Here is a 13,042-nt window from a genome sequence, read left to right on the forward strand (position 1 = left end):
CTTTCAGGAGTTTAGTTCTGAGGGAAGGCCACCCTCTCAGGAGTTTAGTACAGTGGGAGGGGCACACTGTCAGGTGTTTACTAGTGAGGGTGGGCCGCACTGTCATGTTTGTAGTACTGAGGGCGTGCCGCAGTGTTAGGAGTTTATTTCTGAGGGAGGGCCATACTGTCAGGATTTTATTTCTGAGGGAGGGCCGCACTGACAGGAGTTTAGTACACTGTCAGGAGTTTGGTACAGAGGGAGGGCGGCACTCTCAGGTGTTTAGTACTGAGGGAGGGCCACACTGTCATTTGTTTAGTATTGAGGGGGGGCCGCACTGTCAGATGTTTAGTACTCAGGGAGTGCCGCACGATCAGGAGTTTAGTTGTGAGGGAGGGCCGCTGTGTTAGGAGTTTAGTTCTGAGTGAGGGCTGCACTGTCAGGTGTTTAGTACTGAGGGAGTGCCGCAGTGTTAGGAGTTTAGTTCTGATGGAAGGCCGCACTGTCAGGAGATTAGTACAGAGGGAAGACTGCACTGACCAGAGTTTAGTACTGAGGAAGGGCCGCAGTGTCACGAGTTTAGTTCTGAGGGAGGGCCACACTGTCAGGTGTTTTGTACTGAGGGAGGGTCACACTGTCAGGAGTTTAGTACTGAGCGAGGGCCGCACTGTCAGGGGTTTTGTACAGAAGAAGGTCGGAACTGTCAGGTGTTTAGTACTGAGGGAGGGATGCACTGTCAGGTGTTTAGTACTGACGTAGCGCCACACTGTCAGTTGATTAGTAAAGAGGGAGGGCCACACTCTCAGGCTTTTAGTTCTGCGGGAAGGCCGCACTCTCAGGAGTTTTGTACTGACGTAGGGCCACACTGTCAGGTGATTAGTAAAGAGGGAGGGCCACACTGTCAGGTGATTAGTACTGAGGGAGGGCCGCACGGTCAGGAGTTAAGTACTAAGGGAGGGCCGCACTGTCAGGAGTTTAGTTCTGAGGGAGGGCCGCAGTGTCAGGAGTTTAGTACAGAGGGAGGGCCGCACTGTCAGGTGATTAGTAAAGCGGGAGGGCCACACTGTCAGGAGTTTAGTTCTGATGGAGGGCCACACTTTCAGGAGTTTAGTACTGAGGGAGGGCCGCACTGTCAGGAGTTGAGTTCTGAGGGAGAGCCCTGCGCTGTCAGGCGTTTAGTACTGAGGGAGTGCCGCAGTGTTAGTAGTTTAGTTCTGACGTCGGGCCGCACTGTCATGTTATTAGTACAGAGGGAGGGCCGCACTGTCAGGTGTGTAGTACTGAGGGAGAGCCGCACTGTCAGGAGTTTAGTACTGAGGGAGGGCCGCAGTGTCAGGAGTTTAGTTCTAAGGGTGGTCCACACTTTCAGAAGTTTATTACTGAGCGAGGGCCGCAATGTCAGGAGTTTAGTACTGAGGGAGGGCCGCACTGTCAGACGTTTGGTACTGAGGGAGGGCCGCACTGTCAGGAGTTCAGTTGTGAGGGAGGGCCGCACTGTTAGGTGTTTCGTACTGAGGGATGGCCGCACTCTCAGGAGTTTAGTACTGACGGAGTGCCGCACTGTCTGATGTTTAGTACTCAGGGAGTGCCGCACTGTCAGGGGTTTAGTCCTGAGGGAGGGCCGCAGTTTTAAGAGTTTAGTTCTGAGGGAGGGACGCACTGTCAGAAGTTTAGTACAGAGGGATGGCCGCACTGTCAGGTGTTTAGTACTGAGGGAGGGCCGCAATGTTAGGAGTTTAGTTCTGTGGACGGACCGCACTGTCAGGAGATTAGTACAGAGGGAGGGCCACACTGTCAGGAGTTTAGTTGTGAGGGAGGGCCACGCTGTCAGGAGTTTAGTTCTGAGGGATGGCCGACCTCTCAGGAGTTTAGTTCTGAGGGAAGGCCGCACTCTCAGGAGTTTAGTACAGATGGAGGGCCGCAATGTCAGGAGTTTATTTCTGAGGGAGGGCCACATTGTCAGGTGTTTAGTACAGAGGGAGGGCCGCACTGTCAGGAGTTTAGTTCTGAGGTAGGGCCGCACTGTCAGGAGTTTAGTACTGAGGGAGGGCCACCCTCTCAGGAGTTTAGTACAGTGGGAGGGCCGCACTGTCAGGTGTTTAGTGGTGAGGGATGGCCGCACTGTCATGTATTTAGTACTGAGGGAGGGCTGCAGTGTTAGGAGTTTAGTTCTGAGGGAGGGCTGCACTGTCAGGAGTTTAGTACTGAGCGAGGGCCGCACTGTCAGGAGTTTAGTTCTGAGGGAGGGCTGCACTGTCAGGAGTTTAGTACTGATGTAGGGCTGCACTTTCAGAAGTTTAGTTCTGAGGGAGGGCCGCACTGTCAGGAGATTAGTACAGAGAGATGGCCGCACTGTCAGGTTTTTAGTACTGAGGGAGGGCCACACTGTCAGGTGTTTCGTACTGAGGGAGGGCTGCAGTGTTAGGAGTTTAGTTCTGAGGGAGGGCTGCACTGTCAGGAGTTTAGTACTGAGCGAGGGCCGCACTGTCAGGAGTTTAGTTCTGAGGGAGGGCTGCACTGTCAGGAGTTTAGTACTGATGTAGGGCTGCACTTTCAGAAGTTTAGTTCTGAGGGAGGGCCGCACTGTCAGGTGATTAGTAAAGAGGGAGGGCCGCACGGTCAGGAGTTAAGTACTAAGGGAGGGCAGCACTGTCAGGAGTTTAGTTGTGAGGGTGGGCCGCAGTGTCAGGAGTTTAGTTCTGATGGAGGGCCACACTGTCAGGAGTTTAGTACTGAGGGAGGGCCGCACTGTCAGGAGTTTAGTTCTGAGGGAGGGCCGCAGTGTCAGGAGTTTAGTTCTGATGGAGGGCCACACTGTCAGGAGTTTAGTACTGAGGGAGGGCCACACTGTCAGGAGTTTAATTGTGAGGGAGGGCCACACTGTCAGGATTTTAGTTCTGAGGGAGGGCCGCACTGTCAGGAGTTTAGTTGTGAGGGAGAGCCGCACTGTCAGGAATTTAGTTGTGAGGGAGGACCACACTGTCAGGAATTTAGTTGTGAGGGAGGGCCGCACTGTCAGGTGATTAGTAAAGCGGGAGGGCCACACTGTCAGGAGTTTAGTTCTGATGGAGGGCCACACTGTCAGGAGTTTAGTTCTGATGGAGGGCCACACTTTCAGAAGTTTAGTACTGAGGGAGGGCCGCACTGTCAGGAGTTGAGTACTGAGGGAGAGCCCTGCGCTGTCAGGCGTTTAGTACTGAGGGAGTGCCGCAGTGTTAGTAGTTTAGTACTGACGTCGGGCCGCACTGTCATGTTATTAGTACAGAGGGAGGGCCGCACTGTCAGGTGTGTAGTACTGAGGGAGGGCCGCACTGTCAGGAGTTTAGTACTGAGGGAGGGCCGCACTGTCAGGAGTTTAGTACTGAGGGAGGGCCGCACTGTCAGGAGTTCAGTACTGAGAGACGGCCGCAGTGTCAGGAGTTTAGTTCTAAGGGAGGTCCACACTTTCAGAAGTTTATTACTGAGCGAGGGCCGAAATGTCAGGAGTTTAGTACTGAGGGAGGGCCGCACTGTCAGACGTTTGGTACTGAGGGAGGGCCGCACTGTCAGGAGTTCAGGTGTGAGGGAGGGCCAAACTGTCATGAGTTTAGTACTGAGGGAGGGCCGCACTGTCAGATGTTTAGTACTGACGGAGTGCCGCACTGTCTGATGTTTAGTACTCAGGGAGTGCCGCACTGTCAGGGGTTTAGTCCTGAGGGAGGGCAGCAGTTTTAAGAGTTTAGTTCTGAGGGAGGGACGCACTGTCAGAAGTTTAGTACAGAGGGATGGCCGCACTGTCAGGTGTTTAGTACTGAGGGAGGGCCGCAATGTTAGGAGTTTAGTTCTGTGGAAGGACCGCACTGTCAGGAGATTAAACAGAGGGAGGGCCACGCTGTCAGGACTTTAGTTCTGAGGGATGGCCGACCTCTCAGGAGTTTAGTTCTGAGGGAAGGCCGCACTCTCAGGAGTTTAGTACAGATGGAGGGCCGGAATGTCAGGAGTTTATTTCTGAGGGAGGGCCACATTGTCAGGTGTTTAGAACAGAGGGAGGGCTGCACTGTCAGGAGTTTAGTTCTGAGGTAGGTCCGCACTGTCAGGAGGTTAGTACTGAGGGAGGGCCACCCTCTCAGGAGTTTAGTACAGTCGGAGGGCCGCACTGTCAGGTGTTTAGTAGTGAGGGATGGCCGCACTGTCATGTATTTAGTACTGAGGGAGGGCTGCAGTGTTAGGAGTTTAGTTCTGAGGGAGGACTGCACTGTCAGGAGTTTAGTACTGAGTGAGGGCCGCACTGTCAGAAGTTTAGTTCTGAGGGAGGGCCGCACTGTCAGGGGTTTAGTTCTGAGCGAGGCCCGCAGTGTTAGGAGTTTAGTTCTGAGCGAGGGACGCACTGTCAGAAGTTTAGATTAGATTAGATTACTTCCAGTGTGGAAACAGACCCATCGGCCCAACAAGTCCACACCGACCGGCCGAAGCGCAACCCACCCATACCCCTACATTTACCCCTATACTCTAACACTACGGGCAATTTAGCATGGCCAATTCACCTGACCTGCACATCTTTGGACTGTGGGAGGAAACGGGGGCACCCGGAGGAAACCCACGCAGACACGGGGAGAATGTGCAAACTCCACACAGTCAGTCGCCTGAGTCGGGAATTGAACCCGGGTCTCTGGCGCTGTGAGGCAGCAGTGCTAACCACTGTGCCACCGTGCCGCCCACAGAGGGATAGCCGCACTGTCAGGTGTTTAGTACTGAGGGAGGGCCGCAATGTTAGGAGTTTAGTTCTGAGGAAGGACCGCACTGTCAGGAGATTAGTACAGAGGGAGGGCCACACTGTCAGGAGTTTAGTTGTGAGGGAGGGCCACGCTGTCAGGAGTTTAGTTCTGAGGGATGGCCGACCTGTCAGGAGTTTAGGTCTGAGGGAAGGCCGCACTCTCAGGAGTTTAGTACAGATGGAGGGCCGCAATGTCAGGAGTTTATTTCTGAGGGAGGGCCACATTGTCAGGTGTTTAGTACAGAGGGAGGGCCGCACTGTCAGGAGTTTAGTTCAGAGGTAGGGCCGCACTGTCAGGAGTTTAGTACTGAGGGAGGGCCACCCTCTCAGGAGTTTAATACAGTGGGAGGGCCGCACTGTCAGGAGTTTAGTTCTGAGGGAGGGCCGCACTGTCAGGAGTTTAGTACTGAGGGAGGGCCACCCTCTCAGGAGTTTAGTACAGTGGGAGGGCCGCACTGTCAGGTGTTTAGTAGTGTGGGATGGCCGCACTGTCATGTATTTAGTCCTGAGGGAGGGCTGCAGTGTTAGGAGTTTAGTTCTGAGTGAAGGCCGCACTGTCAGGATTTTAGTTCTGAGGGAGGGCCGCACTGTCAGGTGTTTAGTACTGAGGGAGGGCCGCACGGTCAGGAGTTAAGTACTAAGGGAGGGCCGCACTGTCAGGAGTTTAGTTCTGAGGGAGGGCCGCAGTGTCAGGAGTTTAGTACAGAGGGAGGGCCGCACTGTCAGGTGATTAGTAAAGCGGGAGGGCCACACTGTCAGGAGTTTAGTTCTGATGGAGGGCCACACTTTCAGGAGTTTAGTACTGAGGGAGGGCCGCACTGTCAGGAGTTTCGTTCTGAGGGAGGACCGCACTGTCAGGAGTTGAGTACTGAGGGAATGCCGCAGTGTTAGTAGTTTAGTACTGACATCGGGCCGCACTGTCATGTTATTAGTACAGAGGGAGGGCCGCACTGTCAGGTGTGTAGTACTGAGGGAGAGCCGCACTGTCAGGAGTTTAGTACTGAGGGAGGGCCGCACTGTCAGGAGTTCAGTACTGAGAGACGGCCGCAGTGTCAGGAGTTTAGTTCTAAGGGTGGTCCACACTTTCAGAAGTTTATTACTGAGCGAGGGCAGCAATGTCCGGAGTTTAGTACTGAGGGAGGGCCGCACTGTCAGACGTTTGGTACTGAGGGAGGGCCGCACTGTCAGGAGTTCAGTTGTGAGGGAGGGCCGCACTGTTAGGTGTTTCGTACTGAGGGATGGCCGCACTCTCAGGAGTTTAGTACTGACGGAGTGCCGCACTGTCTGATGTTTAGAACTCAGGGAGTGCCGCACTGTCAGGGGTTTAGTCCTGAGGGAGGGCCGCAGTTTTAAGAGTTTAGTTCTGAGGGAGGGATGCAGTGTCAGAAGTTTAGTACAGAGGGATGGCCGCACTGTCAGGTGTTTAGTACTGAGGGAGGGCCGCAATGTTAGGAGTTTAGTTCTGTGGAAGGACCGCACTGTCAGGAGATTAGTACAGAGGGAGGGCCACACTGTCAGGAGTTTAGTTGTGAGGGAGGGCCACGCTGTCAGGAGTTTAGTTCTGAGGGATGGCCGACCTCTCAGGAGTTTAGTTCTGAGGGAAGGCCGCACTCTCAGGAGTTTAGTACAGATGGAGGGCCGCAATGTCAGGAGTTTATTTCTGAGGGAGGGCCACATTGTCAGGTGTTTAGTACAGAGGGAGGGCCGCACTGTCAGGAGTTTAGTTCTGAGGTAGGGCCGCACTGTCAGGAGTTTAGTACTGAGGGAGGGCCACCCTCTCAGGAGTTTAGTACAGTGGGAGGGCCGCACTGTCAGGTGTTTAGTAGTGAGGGATGGCCGCACTGTCATGTATTTAGTACTGAGGGAGGGCTGCAGTGTTAGGAGTTTAGTTCTGAGGGAGGGCTGCACTGTCAGGAGTTTAGTACTGAGCGAGGGCCGCACTGTCAGGAGTTTAGTTCTGAGGGAGGGCTGCACTGTCAGGAGTTTAGTACTGATGTAGGGCTGCACTTTCAGAAGTTTAGTTCTGAGGGAGGGCTACACTGTCAGGAGATTAGTACAGAGAGATGGCCGCACTGTCAGGTTTTTAGTACTGAGGGAGGGCCACACTGTCAGGTGTTTCGTACTGAGGGAGGGCTGCAGTGTTAGGAGTTTAGTTCTGAGGGAGGGCTGCACTGTCAGGAGTTTAGTACTGAGCGAGGGCCGCACTGTCAGGAGTTTAGTTCTGAGGGAGGGCTGCACTGTCAGGAGTTTAGTACTGATGTAGGGCTGCACTTTCAGAAGTTTAGTTCTGAGGGAGGGCCGCACTGTCAGGTGATTAGTAAAGAGGGAGGGCCGCACGGTCAGGAGTTAAGTACTCAGGGAGGGCCGCACTGTCAGGAGTTTAGTTGTGAGGGTGGGCCGCAGTGTCAGGAGTTTAGTTCTGATGGAGGGCCACACTGTCAGGAGTTTAGTACTGAGGGAGGGCCGCACTGTCAGGAGTTTAGTTCTGAGGGAGGGCCGCAGTGTCAGGAGTTTAGTTCTGATGGAGGGCCACACTGTCAGGAGTTTAGTACTGAGGGAGGGCCACACTGTCAGGAGGTTAATTGTGAGGGAGGGCCACACTGTCAGGAATTTAGTTGTGAGGGAGGGCCGCACTGTCAGGAGTTTAGTTGTGAGGGAGGGCCGCACTGTCAGGAATTTAGTTGTGAGGGAGGGCCGCACTGTCAGGTGATTAGTAAAGCGGGAGTGCCGCACTGTCAGGAGTTTAGTTCTGATGGAGGGCCACACTGTCAGGAGTTTAGTTCTGATGGAGGGCAACACTTTCAGGAGTTTAGTACTGAGGGAGGGCCGCACTGTCAGGAGTTGAGTACTGATGGAGAGCCCTGCGCTGTCAGGCGTTTAGTACTGAGGGAGTGCCGCAGTGTTAGTAGTTTAGTACTGACGTCGGGCCGCACTGTCATGTTATTAGTACAGAGGGAGGGCCGCACTGTCAGGTGTGTAGTACTGAGGGAGGGCCGCACTGTCAGGAGTTTAGTACTGAGGGAGGGCCGCACTGTCAGGAGTTCAGTACTGAGAGACGGCCGCAGTGTCAGGAGTTTAGTTCTAAGGGAGGTCCACACTTTCAGAAGTTTATTACTGAGCGAGGGCCGAAATGTCAGGAGTTTAGTACTGAGGGAGGGCCGCACTGTCAGACGTTTGGTACTGAGGGAGGGCCGCACTGTCAGGAGTTCAGTTGTGAGGGAGGGCCAAACTGTCATGAGTTTAGTACTGAGGGAGGGCCGCACTGTCAGGTGTTTAGTACTGACGGAGTGCCGCACTGTCTGATGTTTAGTACTCAGGGAGTGCCGCACTGTCAGGGGTTTAGTCCTGAGGGAGGGCCGCATTTTTAAGAGTTTAGTTCTGAGGGAGGGACGCACTGTCAGAAGTTTAGTACAGAGGGATGGCCGCACTGTCAGGTGTTTAGTACTGAGGGAGGGCCGCAATGTTAGGAGTTTAGTTCTGTGGAAGGACCGCACTGTCAGGAGATTAGTACAGAGGGAGGGCCACACTGTCAGGAGTTTAGTTGTGAGGGAGGGCCATGCTGTCAGGAGTTTAGTTCTGAGGGATGGCCGACCTCTCAGGAGTTTAGTTCTGAGGGAAGGCCGCACTCTCAGGAGTTTAGTACAGATGGAGGGCCGCAATGTCAGGAGTTTATTTCTGAGGGAGGGCCACATTGTCAGGTGTTTAGTACAGAGGGAGGGCTGCACTGTCAGGAGTTTAGTTCTGAGGTAGGGCCACACTGTCAGGAGTTTAGTACTGAGGGAGGGCCACCCTCTCAGGAGTTTAGTACAGTGGGTGGGCCGCACTGTCAGGTGTTTAGTAGTGAGGGATGGCCACACTGTCATGTATTTAGTACTGAGGGAGGGCTGCAGTGTTAGGAATTTAGTACAGTGGGAGGGCTCCACTGTCAGGAGTTTAGTACTGAGCGAGGGCCGCACTGTCAGCAGTTTAGTTCTGAGGGAGGGCTGCACTATCAGGAGTTTAGTACTGATGTAGGGCTGCACTTTCAGAAGTTTAGTTCTGAGGGAGGGCCGCACTGTCAGGAGATTAGTACAGAGAGATGGCCGCACTGTCAGGTTTTTAGTACTGAGGGAGGGCCACACTGTCAAGTGTTTCGTACTGAGGGAGGGCTGCAGTGTTAGGAGTTTAGTTCTGAGGGAGGGCTGCACTGTCAGGAGTTTAGTACTGAGCGAGGGCCGCACTGTCAGGGGTTTAGTCCTGAGCGAGGGCCGCAGTGTTAGGAGTTTAGTTCTGAGCGAGGCACGGACTGTCAGAAGTTTAGATTACTTACAGTGTGGAAACAGGCCCTTCGGCCCAACAAGTCCACACCGACCCGCCGAAGCGCAACCCACCCATACCCCTACATTTACCCCTATAACCTAACACTACGGGCAATTTAGCATGGCTAATTCACCTGACCTGCACATCTTTGGACTGTGGGAGGAAACCGGAGCACCCGGAGGAAACCCACGCAGACACGGGGAGAATGTGCAAACTCCACACAGTCAGTCGCCTGAGTCGGGAATTGAACCCGGGTCTCTGGCGCTGTGAGGCAGCAGTGCTAACCACTGTGCCACCGTGCCGCCCACAGAGGGATGGCCGCACTGTCAGGTGTTTAGTACTGAGGGAGGGCCGCAATGTTAGGAGTTTAGTTCTGAGGAAGGACCGCACTGTCAGGAGATTAGTACAGAGGGAGGGCCACACTGTCAGGAGTTTAGTTGTGAGGGAGGGCCACGCTGTCAGGAGTTTAGTTCTGAGGGATGGCCGACCTGTCAGGAGTTTAGGTCTGAGGGAAGGCCGCACTCTAAGGAGTTTAGTACAGACGGAGGGCCGCAATGTCAGGAGTTTATTTCTGAGGGAGGGCCACATTGTCAGGTGTTTAGTACAGAGGGAGGGCCGCACTGTCACGAGTTTAGTTCTGAGGTAGGGCCGCACTGTCAGGAGTTTAGTACTGAGGGAGGGCCAACCTCTCAGGAGTTTAATACAGTGGGAGGGCCGCACTGTCAGGAGTTTAGTTCTGAGGGAGGGCCGCACTGTCAGGAGTTTAGTACTGAGGGAGGGCCACCCTCTCAGGAGTTTAGTACAGTGGGAGGGCCGCACTGTCAGGTGTTTAGTAGTGAGGGATGGCCGCACTGTCATGTATTTAGTACTGAGGGAGGGCCGCACTGTCAGGAGTTTAGTACTGAGGGAGGGCCAACCTCTCAGGAGTTTAATACAGTGGGAGGGCCGCACTGTCAGGATTTTAGTTCTGAGGGAGGGCCGCACTGTCAGGTGTTTAGTTCTGAGGGAGGGACGCACTGTCAGTAGTTTAGTACTGATTGAGGGCCACACTGTCAGGAGTTTAGTACTGAGGGAGGGCCACAGTGTCAGGTGTTTTGTACTGAGGGAGGGCCGCACTGTCATATGTTTAGTACTCAGTGAGTGCCGCACGGTCAGGAGTTTATTTTTGAGGGACGGCCGCTTTGTTAGGAGTTTAGTTCTGAGTGAGGGCCGCACTGTCAGGTGTTTAGTGCTGAGGGAGTGCCGCAGTGTTAGGAGTTTAGTTCTGAGGGAGGGCCGCACTGTCAGGAGATTAGTCCAGAGGGAGGGCCACACTGTTAGGTGTTTAGTACTGAGGGAGGGCCGCACTGTCAGGAGATTAGTCCAGAGGGAGGGCCACACTGTTAGGTGTTTAGTACTGAGCGAGGGCCGCACTGTCAGGAGTTTAGTACTGAGGGAGGGCTGCACTGTCAGGAGTTTAGTTCTGAGGGAGGGCTGCACTGTCAGGAGTTTAGTACTGATGTAGGGCCGCACTTTCAGAAGTTTAGTTCTGAGGGAGGGCCGCACTGTCAGGAGATTAGTACAGAGAGATGGCCGCACTGTCAGGTTTTTAGTACTGAGGGAGGGCCACACTGTCAGGTGTTTCGTACTGAGGGAGGGCTGCACTGTCAGGAGTTTAGTACTGAGCGAGGGTCGCACTCTCATGAGTTTAGTACTGAGGAAGTGCTGCACTGTCAGGTGTTTAGTACTGAGAGAGGGCCTCACTGTAAGGTGTTTAGTACTGAGAGAGGGCCGTACTGTCAGGAGTTTAGTTCTGAGGGCGGGCCGCACTGTCAGAAGGTCAGCACTAAGGTAATCTTGCACTATCGTTGGGTCAATACTGAGGCTATGCTGCACTGTCAGCAGTTTACTTCAGAGGGAGTTCCACACTGTCAGAGGGTCAATGGTGATGGAGCTTCACACTGTCAGTGGGTCTGTACTGAGGGTGTGCTGCACTGTCAGTGGGTTAGTACAGAGGGTGTGCTGCACTGTCAGTCGGTCAGTACTGAGGGATCACTGCATTGTCAGTGTGTCAGTACTGAGGGAGTGCTGCACTGTCAGTCGGTCAGTACTGAGGGATCACTGCATTGTCAGTGTGTCAGTACTCAGGGAGTGCTGCACTGTCAGTGGGTCAGTACTGAATGAGCACTACTGTTTGAATTAGTCAGTACTGACAGTGACACTGTCAGTAATGAGGGCGTGCCTCACTGTTGGAGAGTCAGTACTGCTGGATCGCTGTACTGTCAGAAGGTCAGGACTGAATGTGCATTCCATTGTCAGAGGATCAGTATTGATGGAGCGCTGCACTGTCAGAGGTTAGGACTGACATACTGCACCAATGCCAGAGGGTCAGTACTGAGGGAACACAGCAATGTCAGACAGTCAGTACTGCGGGTGTGTGTGGTCTAAGAGGATTATCTAGAATTACAGAACATAGAACATAGAAAAGTACAGCACAGAACAGGCCCTTAAGCTTATGATGTTGTGCCAAGGATTAGAACATAGAACATTACAGTGCAGTACAGGCCCTTCGGCCCTCGATGTTGCGCTGACCTATCATACCAATCTGAACCCATCTAACCTACACTATTCCATGTATGTCCATTTGCTTGTCCAGTGACGACTTAAATATACTTAAAGTTGGTGAATCTACCACCGTTGCAGGCAAAGCATTCCATACCCTTACTACTCTCTGAGTAAAGAAACTACCTCTGATATCTGTCCTATATCTTTCACCCCTCAATTTAAAGCTATGCACCTTCGTGCTTGCCGTCACCATAGTTGGAAAAAGGCTCTCTAACCCTCTGATTATCTTCTATGTCTTTATTAAGTCACCTCTCAACCTTCTTCTCTCTCACGAAAACAGCCTCAAGTCTCTCAGCCTTTCCTCGTATTACCTTCCCGCCATACCAGGTAACATCCTAGTAAATCTCCTCTGCACCCTTTCTAAAGCTTCCACATCTTTCTTATAATGCGGTGACCAGAACTGTATACAATACTCCAAGTGCAGCTGCACCAGAGTTTTGTGCAGCTGTAGCATAACCTCATGGTTCCAGAACTCGATCCCTCTATTATTAAAAGCTAAACCACTGTATGCCTTCTTAACAACCCTGTCAACCTGGGTGGCAACTTGCAAGGATCTTTGTACGTGGACACCGAGATCTCTCTGCTCATCTACACTACCAAGAATCATACCATTAGCCCAGTACTTTGCATTCCGGTTACTCCGACCAAAGTGAATCACCTCACACTTGTCCGCAATAAACTCCATTTGCCACCTCTCAGCCCAGCTCTGCAGCTTATCTATGTCTCTCTGTAACCTACAACATCCTTCGTCACTATCCACAACTTCACCGACCTTGGTGTCGTCTGCAAATTTACTAACCCACCCTTCTACACCTCATCCAGGTCGTTCATAAAAATGATGAACAGCAGTGGACCCAACACCGACCCTTACGGTACACCACTGGTAACTGGATTCCAGGATGAACATTTCCCATCAACCACCACCCTCTGTCTTCTTTCAGCAAGCCAATGACTGATCCAAACTGCTATATCTCCCACAATTCCATTCCTCCGCATTTTGTACAATAGCTGACTGTGGGGAACCTTATCGAACGCCTTGCTGAAATCCATATACACCACATCAACTGGTTTACTCTCATCTACCTGTTTGGTCACCTTCTCAAAGAACTCAATAAGGTTTGTGAGGCACGACCTACCCTTCACAAAACCGTGCAGACTATCCCTAATCAAATTATTCTTTCCTCGATGATTATAAATCCTATCTCTTACAAACTTTTCCAACACTTTACCAACAACTGAAGTAAGGCTCACTGGTCTATAATTACCAGGATTTTTTCTACTCCCCGTCTTGAACAGGGGAACCACATTTCCCAACCTGCAATCTTCGGGAACTATTCCTGTAGACAATGATGATTTAAAGATCAATGCCAAAGGCTCGGCAATCTCCTCCCTGGCTTCCCAGAGAAT

Source organism: Chiloscyllium plagiosum, unplaced genomic scaffold, assembly GCF_037043375.1.
Source record: "Chiloscyllium plagiosum isolate Xiang-an unplaced genomic scaffold, Cpla_swu_hap1 HiC_scaffold_8, whole genome shotgun sequence".
In the NCBI taxonomy this organism is placed as follows: Eukaryota; Metazoa; Chordata; class Chondrichthyes; order Orectolobiformes; family Hemiscylliidae; genus Chiloscyllium; species Chiloscyllium plagiosum.